Here is a 16306-nt window from a genome sequence, read left to right on the forward strand (position 1 = left end):
TAGACAAATTATTGAATAGTAAGAGATATTTTTTTCATCAAATTCCAATAACTAAATGTGTGGGGTTTTTTTCATTTGGAAATCCACAATCCATTTTCAAACTCGAGAAATAATTTTAAGTGTTTATTTTAAAATATGTTTTTAGAAAATCTCACAGTGTGTGTGTGTTTGTGTGTGTATCTATGTTAATTCAGTATTTATACAGTAGAAGATTCCTGTGTATGTTGAGTAGTCAGCTCTGAAACTACTTGTTAACATTGAAATTAGATAAGGTAAACCATATGCTTTATTGAGGTAAGCTGTCTAAAATAAGTTACTGCGATTTTAAGAATTAATATGGACCACATGTTCTTTAGATCTTTAAAGTGAAATCTTCATTGTTCTTTTAAGTCAGCTGTTCTAAGAATGTGTCATCTTTTTAGAAGATAAATTAATCACCTATCTCATTTATATACATCAATAAAAGAGAGTCACCCTCTCATCTACTTTGTCATAAATAATTAGAATATCTCTATTTTTATTCTTATATATTATCTATTAGTGATTGAGATTTTCACTGAGGAGATTTTAAGGGAAACAGCCACTTATCCTTTTAGAAAATAACCTCCACCAAGAAAAAGAAACACCAGCAATTTAAAGGTTAAAACATACTGTCAAATTATTCAGTTGATCAAGGCTCTTTAATAACATTTGTACAAAAGTACTTTCAGAAAGCAGAAGGTAGGAAACAGCTTTTTGCTAGTTCCCCTTCCTTAAATTATTATTCAGCCTCTTATTAAAATAAAATCTAGTTAACTTCTTTTGAATGCTGGCTCAAACGTTTTTATAATAAAAAAAAAATGTTGTGAAGGGATTTCCATAAGTTATGCTGCATTAATGACTTAGAGCAGCTTCATAATCTGTTATTTCTTCCTCCTAGCAGACCTCAGATGATAAAAATATCCACAGACACAGTGAAGTCAGTGGCATGCCTGGCTTTCTCAGACAAAACTCCCATGTGATCACAAATAGGCAGCCTCAGTGAGGCTGATGCCGTGCAGCTAGCAGTAGGTAATGAGTCTTTGTGCAGAGTGAAGCTCTTGTCGCTGAACAATAAAGCATACGGTACCAGCAATAAAACACAGGGCTGGCAAATTTAAGAAGATTCCGCTGAACCAGGGAGAACCAGTGCCTTTGGTGATGCTGACACATATTATAAAATGATAATCCATTTATTTTGGATTTTAATAAATAAAGACTGCAAGGACTAAGACCACAGCTATTTGAACAGGTCAGTGATTTTATAAATTACTCCAACACTTTCTTGTGTTTGATCGGATTTAAATTAGGATGGGCTGGTGTGTGTTTTGCCTTAAACAAAAACTTTGCACGATATTTGCAGTCTGTAATATGAAAGATGCACTTGAACTGACCCAATGTGATTAAATTGTTGATGTAGTCAGAGATGCCAGAGATGTTTATATGATTATAGTAGACTGAAAAGTTATTTATCCTATTTAAAAATTTATGTGTAAGAGAAAATTCCCCCAATAATTTCTAATCTCTTATATATGCATGTTTAATATAAAGCACAATTCTACTAATAGCTCAAATCAAAAGCTTCAAATTTATTTTCCGGTATTATAATGCAACAAAATATTTTATTGCAATAGATTATGTGTCTTATAAATTGGATGATATTCAGAATTTATGGATATCTTTTGGCATATTGCAAAGAGGAAGGTTTAGAATATTTAAGTATTTAAATAAAATTTCAAAATGTTAGTGATACTGTCTACCAGAACAATGCATTTTATATTTAAATACAGTATTATGTATATTAATCTGTTTTGTGCCTTCTATTTTTCATTTTACATTTCATTGATTGATGGAAAATGTTGTTGCATGAAACCTTTCATTTTATAGATATTATTTAGTGATCAATAGAAAAAATAACTTAGCTTAATTTTTAAAAGAATGGATTATGTGATGATGCATATTTCCACTAATGCATCATTTAGAAAAAAATATGTGCCTTCATGTGTATTTATAAAAATATGTCACACATGACCTTCTGTGTCTAGAAAATAACCACTTCTTCGTTTAAGAGTAATAGAGAAGTTTATGTTTTAAATAGAGAGATTGCTGTGTGTAGAAAGACAAGGAAAGAGATTATTCTAGCAAATAATAGCACAACACTGACCATCTTTGCCAAAGACATACAAGCATTACTGCTACATGAATCTTTAGGTTTAAATACATAGTTCACCTTTGCTTTACATTTTTATTACTGTATTGTTTTAAAGGCATCCTGGGACCTAAATCCTTTACAATTAATTTCTTGGACACCGTTTAGGATGATCATCTTTAGGGCACTTCAACATTTTAGGAATCACTATAGTGACTTTATATATTTTTATAGTGAGTAAAATAAATGTGTCCCTGTAAAATGTTGTTTAAACCACAACAAAAAGAAATATCCTATGTCCCTGATTATGCATGCAATATGTATTCCAACGGGAAAAAAATGAGCTGTTCCAAAAACAAGAGAAGTTAATGAAAATTTTAAATTGGCCTTCCACATGTATTTAAATTAAGTATTTGGCTATGTGGGTTTCCTTAGTTACCATACTCACTGCTGACAGCTTCTTTTGGTGGGGAGCAGGGAAATAGGACTCTAAAACAAAGAGTTAAAAACACTAACCATTAATAGACCTGGGGGGCTGTGGTACTGCCAGCCTACTGAAGTCGGTGCCCACTCCCCATCATCTATTCCAGCTCTCTGGTGATTCAGGTATTCTGGCAGAACTGCAGCTCCACAATTCCTTACCCAGCATTCCGTTTCAGCTGCTGGAAGGCTGCCTGAGCCTTATGCAAATGAGACCAGCTGAGGCTTTGACTGCAGAGGAGAGGGGGCAGAAGGGAGTTCAAAGGTCACAGGGCTGGTGGAGAGCTGGATCAGTTGCCAGACAAAAATGTACTGAGCTCCTCTGCAGCAGTGTTTTGCAGCAGTTAAATGAAGTGTGCTTTATTTATCACAGTGAAGATTTTGCAGCGTGAGTGCCGTAGTCGTTTAAAGGGCATGCAGGTACGGTGATAGATTTCATGATGCGCCTGATTTTATTTCTATAAAAGACACTTGATGAGGATTGGCTATTTTAATTCATTGTGGAAATTGGCAGGGTGTTCCCCATTTTCAGGTTTCCCTTAACTAGTTTATTATTTAAATTTTCTTAATATTTCCTGGATTTGAAACATGGGTGTTTTGTTCAAATGGAATAATTTCATGTGAGAAAATACTGGGTTTGGGCTTCTAAATAAATATATTTTTTTGGAAAGTTTTTGATGCAGAGAGATATCTAGGTTGAAACATCTATATAAACATCAGGACTTAAAATTTTTAGAGGATTTTCACATTTTTCAGAAATGTATTTTAAGTAAGAACTGGTTTTCTAGTCTACAATTCTTGTGAAGTATCCGGAATTAAATAATGGAGTTCTTTTGTTCATATCCCATAAGACATCATAAGGACAGTTTAAATAAGTTATATTTTCTTTTCATTGTAGGACAGGGATTCAGTTTTGAGAGTCTTCATTCCATATTTTATTGCTAAACACCTTACCAGAAATAATTTCTTATTTTGGGGTGACATCCTTTAAATGCTTCTTTAATTTTCCTAATTGTTATTAATTTTCTTAGGGACTTTTCAGATGATGCTATTTTTAATTCAACGCATTCAACTTCCTATGACATTTCCTTTGAGTTAAGTCTGGATTGTAAAGTGCTACTCATAAATGTCACAGGCAAGACAAAAGTCTTTTTTCCCCCCATGCACTAAATATCCCACTTTTGTAAAGTGTATGATTACATCATAGTAAAGTCTGACCTGTACCAAACAAATGTATACTCACTTTTATTGTGTATATTGCTTTAAAATTCTCAAAGCATAATTTTAAGTAAACTTAAAGTGTGATCAACGTTTATATCATTAAAATTTTAAAATATATCAACTCAGCCATTACAGTGTTGATGGGAAATAATGTTATTTTAATTTGCATCCAAGTGTCCATTTGTCTACATCACAGGATGTATGTGTATGAAAATATTTTGGAAAGATGAGGAAGCAAAATAATGTTCAGTCACGAAATTACTGCTTTGTGCTTTTATATTTGCATAAGATATTTTAAAATGGATTTTCTGAAGCTTACATGATAATAGTTTATGTTTAGATAATTACTTTCTTTGCATGGAAAAGAAAGTGTTACTTTATTATACTGATTAAGATTTGGTCGTTTGGCAACAATGTCTTTTATTTTAATATGAGGATTGGTGTGGGTGGAGAGTAGACCGGAATAGGAGGTTGGCCAATGAAACAGTAAAGGACAATTATTTCAAATATTTATGAAATTACTTTGTAGTAGTCATTCAGGGCCAGATTCTCACTCTTCATCATAATGGGGACATTATGACATTTATCTAGGATTCTGAGATTAATTTAGGAAAAGGAATTCATGCTTTGTGTGAGTTTTATAAAAATGGAAAAACTGCCATTTTTTTCTAAATTCTTTCCATTTTGAAACTTTCAGTAATGACTGAAGCTAAAGGGGTTATATTTCAAATAAATTGTGTCCTTCTTATGTTGAATAGAATATGCTGTCCTCTAATCCAAATAACATGTTTGTAAATTTTTGTTTTCTATATATATATTTGTGTGTGTATTATATATTATGAAATGTATGTATACATATAGAGGACGGCAAAAAACTGTATACACATGACTTATGTTCATCTTTTGTTATCGGTATATATTGAGTGTTACAATTTTAATACAGGTTTTTCGTTTCTTAAAATGTGTGTACATTTTTTTGGCATCCTCTGTATTTTATATGTATATATTACATTATATATAATATGTATTATGTATGTGTACGTACATAATATTTCAAACAGCCAAATAAAATCTTCATTATGGTCAACCATATTTAATTCAACAATTTTGAAAAACAAAAATTTTTAAATTTACTTTTAACTCAAGTCGTTTCTAGAGTTTGTATTTACTTACCTCTGTCTTGTTCTAGGCAGAGCATAGAGAGGAGGAATGAACCCAGTTTATAATTCATTTAGGCAGTCCAATACTATTAACTTTGTAAATGCAACCACTATCAGTTAGCACATTCTGAATATAGAAATAAAAACTGGGCAATGGATAGGGAAGATTCTTGGAGAAAACGTGATAATAGACAAATGTGAAATGAAGAGAATTATGGTACCTTTGCGAACCAGGAGAAAGCTATATATGTCCTGCAGCAAATTTATGGCTTTGAACATCCTGGATAATTTATGTGTCTATGCAAATTCACTCAAAACTTTGAAGTCTTTTTTGCATTAGCTTGAGCCATGCTACTTACATGCAAATCTCAGTAGCTGGTTCATAGTAAATTCACGGTCTAGATATTTAAATGTACACAGAAAAATGTATTTGTGTGATACAATTCAAATCAAATTGGGAAGTAGAAGTAAATAGAGTAATGTAAAAAGAAATCATTGAAGGATATGTGCAGTTAGTGTACCTGAAGATTCAAAATGGTGTTGTATCAGACTTCAAAGGAATCTTTAGGGACTTTTCAAAAATTAATTTCCTCCTTTCTGATTGCCAGTCTGTCTTTGTCATCCCTTGAAACTAGAAACCATACTGTAAGCTTGGAAAAGATTTTAGGGCAAACATGTCATACTCAGTCTAGTATGGAACAGAGTCTATAATCTACAAATAACTGTTGTCATCTCAAAACTGCAAGTGTAGGTTTTAAGTTGTATTATCACTCTATCTGTCCTTTTCCTGATCTTCTGGTTCCTATGAACCAGAAAGAAGAACAATATTACTTACATGAAAAGAAAACGCTCAAAATATTGAGTATTCAAAAGAGTCATATTTTTTTAATTTTATCCTGGCACGTCTTAAGAAACATTAAAAACAAATGATTGCGTTTTTTATCATCTATTCTGGAATTAGTATAAAATTGTATCAATTTTATTGAAAAGTACAAGTACAATAAAATTGTAAAAAGATCTTAAAGATTTTAGTTTTATTCTATATTATTGTAAACAGAACAATTATATTGTACTTGGTCAAGAACAGTTGGAAAATAATCCATGCTAAATAAACCAATTTTCCAAATAGTTAAAATTTATAATTTTAATGTATAGTTTTTAAAAATGTTAATTGCTTTCATTGAAGCAAAATATAGTACATATCATTCTTCTTTGTTGAACAAGGTGGAATCCAGTTTAGGCTTTTCTTCATGTCATAAGGATCATTATTCCCACCATTGCACTGACTTATTGCAAAAGATAAAACTGTTCCCTAACATCAAGTGGTATTGCTATTACATTTTGCGTATAATTTTATATGCTTTTTATACATTTCCTATGCTTTTTATAATTCTTTTCTCATGTTAATGTTTATTGTTTTTTAATACAGTTAATAATTGCTACTTATCCAAGAGCAACTCAAAAATCAAGTTTATGCACTTTGTTTTACATTAAATTGTAAATCATTTTGTCTTTGGTAGGCAAAAGGAGAGAGCGAACCATCCTCCATACTACTTCTGTACACTGAACTTCTGACACAAACATATATTTAGTACAATGAGCATAGGAACAGAAAATAAAATTTATCTTAGTTTTTCTTGTGTTCAAGATTTTGAAAATCATGTTTGAATTCAAGATCAATTAGAAATTATTTTTATTGCTACAATGAGAATCTGTCATATTAAACCATCAACACAAATTTGAAATTATTTTAATAAGGAAATGAGGAATCGCTAATAGGTATACCAAAGACACACATACCAATGTTTTTATTGTTGCAGTTGACTAATCATTGGTGTCATATACCTATTCTTGCCAACTTCAGGCATTGTGGTTTATTTCATTCTCAAGTCCTGGGGTTTTGAGATTCATTGCCTCCCACTACATGCCAGCTAGGAAGAGTCGTGACTTGGGCAAACCTTTATCTCCATGCAAGCTTATGAATCCTCATATTCATTTAGAAATGCATTTAGTCGTGTGTGTGTAGGTGTGCATGCATGCATGTGTGCACACCTTGCATTTCTTCCAAATCAAATAAATACAAGAAAAGGAAGACAACTGAGCCATCCATCAATCCACATATCTTTGAAAATTCACTAATTCAGTTATGTGTTAAGTTACACTGGATAGCTAATACTGTACCCACTAACAGACATTCCATTCCGTTCTGAAGAACTTTGCAGATGTGAAGGAATATGGGTTCCATAAATTTAGTGTCAAAAGATACTCTAAGTATGAGAATTATTCCAAAGTGTTTGGGAAAAGCTTCATATTATCTTCGTCTTTTGCCCATTATCATTTTAAAAGGCCTGAGAGCTACTTTAACAAAGCTGGGTAAGATTGTTAAATAGAATAAAACCTGTAGATTTAGGGCAATGCATGAGTGCCTAAAAACCAGGAAAACGTTGTATTTTGTTTTCTTGATAGGTAAGTGCTTTTATTATGTATTGGCTATGTGAGTTCAAGATGCAACATGGAGTTTCAAGAGGCTGAATAGGATAGTGGTCAGGAGCTTAGGTTCAAGTTCCAACCTGGATGTCACTTCCAAGATGCAATCTGCCACTTACAACCCATGCCTTCGACATGGTACTTGAAATCTGTAAGCCTCATCTTTTTCATCTGCAAAGTAGGGATAATTAGATCAGTTAGAAATTATTTTTTCTATCTAAATTATATCAAAGAATTTTTGTGAAAATAAAATGGCATGAATGCCTGGCACATCATAAAAGCATTATAAATGATAGTAAATATTACTTATTTTTAAACCATAGGATTTGATACCCTGGTATGGATAAGGCAAGTTCAGCTTAAGCCTAGAGTTCGAGAATCTTGATGAAATATCTTAGATTTCATGGATGAGGAAGAGACATATGTTTTCCAAAAATAGAAACCCACGAAGAATTTATTAGAGGTCATGGCTGGTACATGTAGTTCTGAGCAGCTGAAACCTTCCGTTCTGATGGGGCAAGTAGAGAAGACAGTCACCATAGTCATTCATCAGGGTTCAAATTCTATGGGGCTTCATAGATACCTTTCATCTTTGCAACTGGAAGAATAATAACCACAAAATCCCCACATGTGATGTGGTAAAATGTACTTTTTTGAGCTCTCTTATTTTATATCCATTATTACTTTTAAATTTTCCAGTTTGTGCCTTTGCTCTACTATTTTTTCATCTCCATGTTGACTTTGTACAGTTTAGGCATTAGTCATTCATGTCTGCTCCATCCAGAGTCCTGTCTCATACATAAACAGTGGACTTGTCCGTTATACAGGTTGCCTAGGACATACTCAGTGTCCAGGGAATCTTTGCTGAGCCAATGCTGTTATGGATCATAATGAGTATAATTCTACCTAATGACTTAAACGTGCTAATTTGTCTGAATTGTGAAACAATCTCTGTCGCAGATTTATGTATCAGACTGATAGTTTAAAACTTCCTATGTATCAGACTGAACGCATTAATTGATTTGGCCACAAGATTTTTCAAAAGAAATTTGAAAAATATATTTTATTTATTTATTTATTACTTAAAATTATTTTAATAGTAGTATACCTAGAAGTGCTTTTTGATAAATATACATTGGTAACAAGTACTGGATAAATTGGTGGGGAGAAATAACGTGACTCTCTGTGTAAAATTTGTTTGAATGGCGAAGCTTCTCCAGATAGTGGGTTACCAACTTTTAAAATACTGTATGAGTTTGGTGTGATTTATTTCTTTAGTGAAACACATTTTAATTTGTGCCAGTAGAACCTTCACTGAGACTTGAAAATTTAGGTATTTAATCTTACACTCTATATTATTTTTACTAATTGCTGCTTAGTGCATTGTTAGCTGTAGGCTGAATAACTACGTATTGTTCTCTGCCTCACATAATAAAAATCTATACCTTGCTTCAGGTGGTGATTTAGTGTAAAGAACATCCAAAGTGTTTTTTTTCTACGTATTCTAATTTTTAAAATCTCCTTTATTTCCTACATAGTACTTTTGGCAGGATCCCAGTGCTTGGATGGGAATGGTCCTAAAATTTGACCATCTTTTATTCTGATATCCACTTCAGAATATTTTATGAGGGAAATGTTTTTAAAAGTTCCTTTCCCTTCAGACTATTCTGATAATGTTTCTGAAGGAAAAGGATATCATATCTCTTAAATATCCTTACATATACACTGGCAAGTCTACTCTATTATTTTATCAGAATTTTTCTGAAAGACTGAAGAGAAACTTCGTAAGTGCTAAGGATAAAAAAAAAAACACAAAAAAAGTTATGTTTCAGTGCTGCAGTGATAATTCTAAATTCTTCCACGTTTCTGTGGTCTTGTTTCCCCTCAATGTGGTAAGTCTTGTCAGTCGTCTAAGGAATTAGACTAAGTACTGTTCTTTAGCTTAATAGCAAACATATAAAATAAATTTTTCATTGGTACTTTTGTTGTTAGAGTCCAAAAAATAGGCTTACAATAGGCACTCAATCAATTTTCAAGTTTTAAAAGCCTTATTATGTTCTTGGTCAGTTATCTTTGCTCTTGCTAGCTAAAAGAACATCCTGAAAGTTAACTTTAGGGAAGGACTTTGGACTCTCAGTCCATATGTATTTTACTATATCATGTTGCCAAAGACCAAGTAATGATCAATGTCTAGGTTAAGAAGCATTAAAAACCAAGTTCTGGCTTTTTTATGGATATTAATTCAATGGCAGGTACATGGAAACTTCTTGAGTTACGCCCAGCCATCCAGAGTCATAAAGAACCCCTTTCCCATTAGTAAGTGGAGTAGCCATCCATCCCTTTGTCAGCATGGCTTAGGTTAATTTAGCCATTGCAATTTGCACAGAATGAGAGAAGAGGATAAGGACATCAGAGGCACCAACCTTTGATGGAAGCCAAGGCTTTTAACACATACTCCTAGGTAGTGGAGACAGCATTGCATTAGAGTATACCGTGTTTCCCCAAAAATAAGACCTAGGTGGACCATCAGTTCTAATGCATCTTATGGAGCAAAAATTAATATAAGACCCAGTCTTATGTTATGTAAGACCGGGTCTTATATAAGACCCAGTACTGTATTGTATTGTATTGTATTACATTATAATATAAAGACCTGGTCTTATAGTAAAATACTATAAGACCCGGTCTTATAGTAAAATAAGACTGGGTCTTATTTAATTTTTGCTCCAAAAGACGCATTAGAGCTGATTGTCCAGCTAGGTCTTATTTTCGGGGAAACTCAGTATTTGTACTACTTATGCCCTGCCCCTTATTTTGATGGAAGTGGAAACCGAGACCCAGAGAGCTAAACCTAAATTTAGGCCACTTTTTAGTAGTTGATCCAGGATTAGACTCCAGATTTATGGCTATTTATTTACTGAGCAGGCACAGTAATACATATTCAGTCAAGTGTGAGAAAAGGTCAGGTAAACTAGCAATTATGATACAGGGTAGAAAATACGGTTAAACACATCAACCAAGTGCTGTGAATGCCGAGAGGTCACTTAACCCAAGTGTGCTGGTCAGAGACTATTTCTCAGGGAAAGTTTGGGTCAGGCTTCTTGTGCAAATTATCAAGATTTTTGAAACCTCAGTTTCTTTTGTTAAAACTAACTATCAGGGTTTGGGAAAAGATTACAGAGAATAAATACAAAGTATCTGACCCATAGTAGATGTTTGCTAAATGCTGATTGGTATTATAAATGGAATATGGTAATAGAATCAAATTACCTTTTGGGCAAGGCAGACACTCTTTGGGGGAAAGTATACTTACTCTAGAACCATTCCTAGCCAAGTACTCACCAAATCACAAAGTTATAGATGAGGGCAGTTTGTGGTAGTTGTTTTAGGGTAGTATGTGACAGGCAAGAGAGCACTGAAATAAAAAAAATAAAAAAACCCTTAAAAATGGTCGGGAATGTCCCCAGGAGGCCCTTTGGTATACATGGCAGAAGAAACTGAGGGAGCCAGAAAGAAGCCTGCCTTGGAAGTGGATGACCCTAGTGGTAAAGGGAACAGATACTCAAGTTTCTTTGGTACTTTGAACTAATGTGTTCACAATGAATCATTTCACCAAATTCTCCCAAACTGGGGAAATAGTATAAATCACCAGTGCAAAGGTTCTTAACCAGGAGTCCACAGATAGCTGGCATGCGTTTGTGCTTCTGTGCACTATGTTTCTGGGGAAAGCATTCATTTCTTTCATCAAATTCTCTAACTGCACATCACCACGCTGCAAAGATGTTGAAACCCAAAGCACATACACTAACTCAGAACTTTAACTCAAGGTCACAGGCAACTCTGGCACAAGAAATACATACATAATTGGGAACCCTACAATTATTTCTCTAACAAAAATATTCATTGAGCAGAAATGCTCCCAGGGTTCTTGGCTTAAGCAGACACCTGGACAAGACAGGTGTATTTGGCCAACTTATGCTTCTCACACTGGCAAGCCACCAGCAGCATTTTTCACATTGGTGGTGCGCATGGAAACCCCTTGCGGGATTTTACCCTGTGAAATCATTGCCAAATCCCTATCCTCTTGGTGACAGATATGTTAATTTCTTGCCAAATGGTTTAAGGCAGAAATGGCCCTAGTATTGTTGTTTAGAGAGATGCACAAGCATTCTAAGAATGTGTGGAGTGATAAGTGTTCAAGGCATTAAAATCTGGTGCCAACTTAAAATAATGATTATCTTATTTAGCAGAGGCTTTAGCCTATAGTTGGTGTTTGATTAACATGATAGTGTAAGGGAAGTAGTGTCTTAGAGAAAAACATCACAGATTACTCAGAATCATGGAAGTGAAAGGACTTAAAATGAACTGACATAGTTAAAATTGTATCCTGATAGTTAGGAACACATCTGGATAACTGAAGCTATCACACCAAAGAATAAAAATAACACGTCGTGCTTTTTTTTTTTTTTTTTTTAAGCCAAGCTCTTATTTCTTAAATATTGGAATAAAACCTGTACACAATCAATTGAGCAACTGTCTTCTTCATCCTCTATCTGGCCCACTAGACAATCTGGTTGATGAAGTGTGACATTGTGAATAATCTTGATTTTACCAGCTAATCTTTTCCCACCTGCTACCACAGATGAGCCACACACCAGTATTTCCATCATCCTTTTTGCAAGGCCGCTCATCTCATCATTTGAATTTGGTGAAGCAACCAGAAGAGACATCGACATTGCTTTCCTTTCTGAGTGAATGTAAAGAAGAATAAGTTTGTTGATGCAATTTAATCCTGACACTGGTGTTTCCTGGGCCCTGGTGATTGCAGCAAGCAGCCTTACCTTATCAAAGTGGTTGGAATAGAACGTTACCATAATTTATTTCTTAGCTTTTTTGTGCTTGCTGAAAGAATTTGATGAGGACATGAAATAAATTATTTTGTTCTTTGACAAATTATGAAGGAATGTCCTCCCCTGCCATGCTGTAATGCAGGTGGTTTAACATGTCCCTTTCATGTATACCACATCACCAAGGCAGAGGGACTTTTGTTATTGACCCTGACGGATAAGGTTACTTAGACTTGGATTAACTACCAAACTAGCAAGGAAGCAGTGCAAGGGGTAAACCCAAGCAAAGGTGAACAGAGGGCTCTAGATGCCTCCCTTTGTTTCTGACAGAGTACCACATAAGGCTCCTGGTCCAGCAGCCTCCATGGAATAAGGACCTACCAGGTCAAATCAACTAGGAACTCAGCTCACCACCATTTTTTTCATCAGACCACAGAAGAGACCGCATCTCATTAAAAAGATCTCCCATTACCATACAAGGAAATTCTTTGCAATGCCATAATTACTTCCTTTTTAAGTTTATTTCTTCCTGCATCAGTGTTGGGCGAAGCTGGTCCTTAACCTATTAACCACCACTCACCTTTTTTTAGTTGTGTGATAAACTCATGATTCACCCTAATGACCTTACATGTTTTATTTACTGGGTTTCATCTGATTGTAAAGGACAGGAATATTCAGTTATGTTTGGTAGGTGACATTTCTTATGTAGATGTTTTTTATTGATTTCATATCCATTCTAATTTCTCATTAAGAACCAAAAGCACCAGTTAGGGTTGTCAGAGGAAATGCAGGATACCCAATTAAATTTGAATTTCAGATAAACAAAAAATAATAAGTAAAAAACATCTCAAATGGTATTTATTTTATTTTTTTATCAAAAACTCAAATTTAACTGGGTGTCCTATATTTTTATTTGCTAAATCTGGCAACCCTAAAGTAGTACTTTTGCAAATTAGATAACTTGCTCCTCAGAATTGGGGGATTGATGATATCGTAAGGCATATTTTCTATGATCATTTCCTTACAATATGTAGCAAAGTATTAGGAAATAAGGACAGCATGTAAGAAGAAAAAAGAATTAAACATTAGATAATATAAAAGTGATAGTAAGAACTCAGTGTGTTACCTATGGAAGCTGAGAAATACTTAGGCTGTCAAAAGAGAGTGATACAAATAAGATTCTAGCAAATACCCAAAGTTTAGTTTCAGCCATTCTTCCAAATGCCTTAAAATATACATTTTTATCTAACTTCTTGATTTGGCATTCTTAGGCAAGCTCTCCCACTTCGCTCTACATTTTTCTGGCTTTCGGTATTTTTTTCCAGAAATAATATTAAATAAAATAATTGTAATTATAACCATAGGAAAATCTAGTGTAGTTTATCAGTATTGTTTTGAGGAGAGAGATGGAAATATTTATTCTGTTTACCACTTTTTCATTAAATACTGAGAGGCTTCTGAGCAATGGTTACACCTAATACAGATATGAAATAAATACTATGTTAATTTAGAACAACATATCCAAAATCACAGGATGTTTAGATGAGAGTTTTAAAATAAAGTAGTTCTTAATTAAATTTGATAATAGAAAGGGCACATGGGTGCAGGAAAAGAGGAAGCTGTCCAAGTGGTGAAATCATGGACTATATTAATGAATGAAAAAACAAGATAAACCAATATTAGACAAGGAGAGAATATTGGCTTCGAAATCCAATTAAACTTATTGCAGTCTCTGAGTGAGATTCTCTGGAGCGGTACCTAATTGGGTGGCCCCTTGCCTACTGGCCAAGTAGTTGAATGATCAGAAGGTTGACATCTGATCCAACCAAAAAATTGCTCACCCTTTGGAATATTAAATTTGAACTGCTAGACATAGAGAGCAGTTACTGGGCTTAAACCTGTAACAGTAGTGTACTAGAGAAAAGATCAAGGAATTTCTGCAGCCGTAAACCGAAAAGCTGTCCTTATTCCTGCATTTCCTCAATTTTGAATTTTAGCTCTATCTTAGATTGCATGAACTAGTTCAGTATTTTTCCAACAGATGTCTTTTATGTTTAAGTTAGTTAGAATTGGCTTTTGGGGTACTTGGAAGCAAAAAAGAAAAAAAATGACGTTTTGAGGTCAGTTTCATCTTTCATTTTGATTCTCATTCAGTCAAATATAGAGTATTTTGTTAGGACAGATGGAGTGCTGAATGAGATGAACATGATTTCTACTTCATGGAGCTTTCAGTCTAGCCAAGAAAACAGACACTGATAAGTAATTAAAGGATAGAAATAGAGTGGTTTCATTCATTTATCAAATATGTCTATTAAGCACCTATTATATCTATGGAAGATCAGTAAAGAAAATAAAGATCTCAGCCCTTACATCTTTTAGCAGGGGATGAAAATACTAAGTAATAAACCTAGAAATACATAAATAAATAATATGGATTTAGAAGGTGGTAAGTGTAACAGGGAAAAGAAATTTAAAAATGGATCAAAAGGAACAGTATATCAAAAGGCCTAGAGGCCAGAGAGAAATGGCAGGTTGAAGAAACTGAAAGGTTATTAGAGCTGAAATATTGACAAGACTCGTGGCTCAAACTGAAGATCAAGAGGTTAGCCAAAGTAGATTGTTAAGGACTTTAGAAGCCATTTTGAAGATTTTGAACTTTATCCTAAGGCAATCCAAAGCCACTTAAGACTTTTAAACTATAGGCTGACATGATCAGATTTGCATTTTAAATTTATCGTTCTGCCCAAAACCTGGAAGACACGTCGAAAGCAAACAGTAGTGGATGGGAGAGAATAATTAGGAGGCTTTTGTCCTAGTCCACGTGAGCAGTGGTGATGCCCTTGACTAACATGTGTTTCATGAATTGGGAAACAGTAGCTGTGGTAAAATGGCTGTTATCGAGTCTTAGATTTTCCGTTACTCAAAGTTAGAGTCAATTAATACCTGCCTGGCTTCATCTTCCGCCGAAATCCTTGTATTCTTTTCTTCCCTAGTGGGATGGTATCGATGATGTAGCAGAAAACCGCCTGCTCTGTTTACCACTCCACTGTTAGATCTAGGTCAAGGGTAACATGCTGGGAAGCACTGAGGCATTTGGCCATTGTAATTTGTTATGACATCTTGTTATGCTCATGTATTTTTTTTAAAGACAGTGAAACGAGATAGGTGTTATGATTGCTGCACAAACAATTTAGCCCTTAACCAGTTCCGTAGATACATGTTAACTTTATATAATTATTTAATTTAGTTTTAATTTTTAGCATAGATGCTAATCTGCTCTAAGTGGTTCCTTCTTTGACCTGGGTCTAGCTCAGGCTCTTTCAGTCCCAAAGATACAGACAGAAATGACATCCAATCTTTGACTCCATTGCTTCCAGTCTTGCCAGTTGCAAATGTAATACCAAAGGGAGGAAGAGACTTTCGATCTCTTCCAAAGTGCCCCTTCTTATTCTAGAGGAATTGAGAAAGGAAGAGAAACAAGTACCACCTGTTGCCATATTGGAACGTGGTTCTCTGTGGCCCAACTGAGGGTCCTTGATTCTTGAGAAATCTTCCCTTCATAAGGAAGGTGGGGGAGGTGGGATGGGGAAGTAGAGGATAAGGACATGTTTTTTAACTGCACCCATTGCAACATTTTATTGTAAAAATGTACTTTTTAAACATAGGTTTCCATCTTGTATTACTTTGTCTTGGAATTTCTCCCTCATGCATTACTTTGCATCTTGTTTGAAGTGAACCATTTTAAAATTTATATCCTGTCCTACTTTTATTTCAAGAACTTACTTAAAATATCTTTTTTTCTCTTTGCCCTGCTCAGTTATGCATGAACATATTATGCCTTTCACACTCTTTTAGATGGAGAAAATAATATGCTAATAAAACCAGTCAGAATAGAGATTTTATTCTCAAAAGAGTGGACACTGCAGTATCTTATTGCTGTCACA

General features: G+C 34.2%; 1 protein-coding gene across 3 annotated transcripts in view; it reads left to right on the top strand.

The window, feature by feature from the left end:
* The window catches only part of CSRNP3 (cysteine and serine rich nuclear protein 3), a 204860-nt gene that overhangs the window by 96470 nt on the left and 92084 nt on the right, over positions 1-16306 (top strand). The window contains exon 1 of one of the 3 annotated variants that reach the window (XM_081051136.1): positions 1014-1270. The exons of 1 other annotated variant lie outside the window; for it this stretch is intronic. The gene's annotated coding sequence lies outside the window, so the exon portion shown is untranslated. Of the gene's footprint in view, positions 1-1013; positions 1271-2933; positions 3068-16306 lie in introns of those variants that run through there. One more of the 3 variants, XM_081051137.1, reaches the window with a different exon arrangement.

The sequence above is a fragment of the Rhinolophus hipposideros genome (genome assembly GCF_964194185.1).
Source record: "Rhinolophus hipposideros genome assembly, chromosome: 6".
NCBI classification, from domain to species: domain Eukaryota; kingdom Metazoa; phylum Chordata; class Mammalia; order Chiroptera; family Rhinolophidae; genus Rhinolophus; species Rhinolophus hipposideros.